At 38.6% G+C, this 4775-nt stretch overlaps 1 pseudogene; it reads left to right on the top strand.

The window, feature by feature from the left end:
* LOC103519304 overlaps positions 1-4775 on the top strand; it is a 14176-nt pseudogene that overhangs the window by 2962 nt on the left and 6439 nt on the right.

The raw sequence follows: 4775 nt of genomic DNA, 5'->3' as shown, positions 1-4775 counted from the left end.
ATCCCATCAGGATAAAATCCGCCCCGGGCGGGAATCGAACCCACGGCCTAGCGCTTACAAGGCAGACACACTACCAACCAGGCCAACTAGGCTGGCCCCAGGAATTGAGGGAACTAAATTGATTCCCTCTGTAACTCATCTGAATTGAAGTGGCGATGATGATGATTCAATTGCTTTTTATTGGGTTTGATTGCTACTAACACTTTTGTTAGCTGTTAGACTAAAAACAATATTATAGATACCTTAGCTGTAGCTGTAGTGTGCCTACAATATAGTGACGCAATTTCAGGGTACCGTCAGTTCAGGGGTACCTTGTGAGTCCAATGGAGCATTTTTTGCATAGGTAATGGTACTCTTCAGCTCAAAAACTTATATTCTTAGCCGACCTCTTAGTACCTAAGTACCTACCTCTATGATTATTAAATAAAATTTATCTTCTGTTTTTCATTTCAGAATCCTACAACTCCTCCCGAACCCATAGACACGGCTGCTCTAGGCCGATATGCCATCCTAGGAACCTGTATCAACCCCAACATACTCTACTTCTGGTAGGAATATCAAGTTCCTGAGCCTAGTTATAGCTTGGAGCCTAGTTATAGCTTGGAGGGCGAACTTTGTCCTAAACAGATAAGGTTCGTTCTCGGAACGGTTGGCTTTCTCCTAATCCTGTTCTATTTCTCTCTTCTATTCCAGTACGATAAGACCTTCGTTTGTTACCGTTCCCTCTATCAAACCTCGACTCTTGTCTAGAAAGTTTGAAATCAATCAATCCGTTTACTTAATCCGAGATCTAAACTTAAACCAAAATTTGGATTGTGGCCGGGACCACATCCAAATTTTGGATTGCGGAAAGTTCGTTGGCGGTCGCCCCGGGCGTGGCGGTGAAGGAGGAGAAAGAGTTGTGATGTTCTTTCGTCGGCGAGTGTGTGAGTGAGTGTTTTCAGAGAGAATTTTTTTGAGGAAGCAATCAGCTTTTCTTATTGTTCATATTATCTGACCATACATAATTATAACTTCAGCGCGGAAAGTTCGTTGGCGGTCGCCCCGGGCGTGGCGGTGAAGGAGGAGAAAGAGTTGTGATGTTCTTTCGTCGGCGAGTGTGTGAGTGCTTTCGGAGAGAAATTTTTTGAGGAAGCAATCAGCTTTTCTTATTGTCCATATTATCTGACCATACATAATTATAACTTCAGCTAGTCTGACTGAGAAGGAGTTGTGAGGTCCTTGCGTTAACGCGTGGAGTGAACGTGATTTCAAAGTGCAATTTTGAGGAAGTGACTTGTTGTTAATACCTACACGTAGGTATTATTATGTTTGTATTGTTATTATAAATATCTTCAGCTAGTCTGACTGAGAAACATGGGCGAATACAGCCCTCTGGTTTTGGGGGCACGGCACCCACTGAAGAGGGTGTGGTGGGGGTGCTCGAAGTAGATTTGTAGGTATTGGGTACCTAGTACCTATCCGATGTACTGACCTACCATAAGTGCCATAAACAAAATGTAGGTACAATAAAATTACCAACCCCTTTTAAACAAAAATTATCTAGATACCTTGGTTTCTATACTTATCTAGGTATCTTGTACCAATTCCTTGGCGTTTTTATTAGGTAATCAGGAAAAAAAAATAGTTCAGGGAGGGGTTGGCCGGGCACCCTCCCCCTCCCCCCATTAACTACGGCCCTACCTACTGAAAATCTCAATAAAGTGCGAATTTTGAGAGAGAAGTAGGTACAAGTGTAATATCAGTACCTACCTAGGTACCTATATCATTAAGTATGAATTATAATAATCTCTTGGAGGGTTTCAGCAGTCATTATATATAAGTTCTGTGGGTCAACTTGATAAGGAGAACCAAAAAGGCAGATATATTTTGCAGAACTTCAAAGATATATTTTTGCAGAACTTCTTTGAAGTTCTGCAAAATATACCTATCTGCCTTTTTGGTTCTCCTTATCAAATTATAATAATTTTATTTATTATGAAGACTTAATATAGGTATGATGACTGTGCCTATTTGTTAACCAACTGATCAAGTTTCCAAGCTCTGTGTTTACCATTTTTTATTCCAAGAGTTATTTTTTTATTACTATTTTTATATATCCATTACTATTTTTATTTTTTTCTCTCCCCTTACCGGTTTTCTGAATAATCATGATGACTGAAGATGACATTAGTGTGATACCTGTGGACACTGCAGCTGACACAAGTTTGTGAATATCGACATTCACGTCTTCGGTACCTACACAAACGTAGAAGGTGAGCAAGAGACACATCCGAAAGATAGTTTTTCTTAATTTATTGGTTTTTCACAACATGCTTCATAGTCGAAAAAGCACTTTCGCACATATATGAACTACCAAAAGCTGACACAAGTTTGTGAATATCGACATTCACGTCTTCGGTACACAAACGTAGAAGGTGAGCAAGAGACACATCCGAAAGATAGTTTTTCTTAATTGGTTTTTCACATGCTTCATAGTCGAAAAAGCACTTTCGCACATATTGTATGGACTACCAAACATTGATGTAATCTTCAGTCCTAGAGTTCACGGGCTTTCGCCGGCCGCAGAAATGAGCTCGCGGGCCGCGGGTTGGACAACCCTGCAATATCCTGTCTCTCCTAGTCCGAGCTCATCTCAACCCGGTACATAACCACAATCTGTAGAAGCATCGTGTGAAAAGGACTGCACAGACCACTTTATAATGCTCGTTGATAAATCTCTCTGTGCTGAGTCGCAGCGCCAAATTTTAAATCTTCGATTTCGTGTCGCTCTTTTTGAGGTTAGGTTTAAGGTGTCGCTTAAGTCGCTTTTGGAAGCAGCAGACTGCAGACCGAAATAAATCTCTCTGTGCTGAGTCGCAGCGCCAAATTTTAAATCTTCGATTTCGTGTCGCTCTTTTTGAGGTTAGGTTTAAGGTGTCGCTTTTGGAAGCAGAGCAGACCGAAATTTTTTGAAAGTTTCTTCTGATCTGAAATTTGAGCTTTTGTTCTTTATTTGCCCTCACTATTCAACTAAAAAAGAGTATTTTGAAGTTTTAAACATGGCAAAGTTTGATTTAACTCCGAAAATATGTCAGTATCTTGACCGACATTTGGTGTTCCCCCTGTTGGAATTTCTGACTGCCAAAGGCGTAAGTATTGCTACAAGCTGCTCTAGGTTTCAATTTCAGTGGCACTCTTGGTTATTTAAATTGAACAGTTCATTTCAATTTGAACCGGTGGTTTAGTGAACTCTAGAAATCAACCAGAAAAAAGGCTCCTCTGTGGACCACAAAGGCCTGATCAAGTCCAACATTTACCGAGCAAATGTTCTTGTTCATTTCAATTTGAACCGGTGGTTTAGTGAACTCTAGAAATCAACCAGAAAAAAGGCTCCTCTGTGGACCACAAAGGCCTGATCAAATCTAACATTTACCGAGCAAATGTTCTGTAGATGATAAACATGTTTGGTCAAAGTCCATTTAAATCTAACAAACTGTTATAAAGCAGTACTTACTGAACTTAAAATCAATTACTGTCAACTGATGTCAATATTTTAATCAAGTGCACCAAAATCTTTTTGCTCCTGAGTATCTCCTAACTCTCAGTTATCAATTGATTTTGGAGATGATAAACATGTTTGGTCAAAGTCCATTTAAATCTAACAAACTGTTATAAAGCAGTACTTACTGAACTTAAAATCAATTACTGTCTACTGATGTCAATATTTTAATCAAGTGCACCAAAATCTTTTTGCTCCTGAGTATCTGCTAACTCTCGGTTATCAATTGATTTTGGTTGACTGTGGTATAAATGCACCTTATCCAAGAAAAGGGTTTTTGGACCTCCATTTTATCAGGGAAAGTAAACAAGGATGTAGATGGAAGCTGAAAATGTGCGACATAAGCTGTATTTTCTTTTCAGAAACTGAAACAATTTTTCCTCTTCAAATCAGAGGTTTAGTGTAGGTGCTACCTCACCAAAAAAAAAGGAAATGAGCTTAAGAAGGAGGGAAACTGTATCAGATTCTGAAAATAAGATAACAATATTATAGTTTCACTCACAAGTGTTTAAATATACTTTTATTCCATTCTTAATTTCAGTTGTATGACAAAAATGAGCTCCTGCAAAACAAATTGGACATTTTAAACAAGACCAACATGGTGGACTATGCAATTGACATTCATCAGTATCTGTATGAAAACAAACCCATTCCAGAGGTATGTTATTTTGTTAAGAAATAATAAATCATTGAAAACAGTAGTTCCCAAGGAATCACTAAAGTTAAACTATGTTGTACATGGTTGGTATCAGGGATGGGTGACCACCTGGTCAATCATAAGTTGCTGCCTTTTCCCAGCCTAACTCAGACTGGGTGTGGTTTATGAGAGGAGATTTATAGTTTGTCATTGAATTGAGAGTAAAACCACAGTCACTTAAAACTGTAGCAATTGTGTTTTTGAACAACCAAACTTTTTTTTTTTTTTTTTTTTACTAAAATTGTGTCACTATGAGCTTAGAAATTTAATAATTTTGAGCCCAATAATGGAATATACCCTGTTTATCCTGCCAGAATGAGACTATAAAATCTCTTTACATGTGCAGTCTAAACAACATCTTATGTACTTGGTACATTATGAAACTGTAAAAGACAAGGTATCAATGTAATTTCTATCTTAATAACCACAGAAGAATCTCCAAACCCATGTTTAAGATGAATGTAGGAGAAACCTAACCTGAACCCCCTACATTTCCCCTGATCCCCTACTCTAGTTTTGGTAGTAGGGGGTCAAGGG

The sequence above is a fragment of the Diaphorina citri genome, unplaced genomic scaffold, assembly GCF_000475195.1.
Source record: "Diaphorina citri unplaced genomic scaffold, Diaci psyllid genome assembly version 1.1 scaffold2657, whole genome shotgun sequence".
Taxonomy (NCBI): Eukaryota; Metazoa; Arthropoda; class Insecta; order Hemiptera; family Psyllidae; genus Diaphorina; species Diaphorina citri.
The sequence above is the reverse complement of the archived record's forward strand: the minus strand, read 5'-3'. Positions and strand labels throughout refer to the sequence as shown.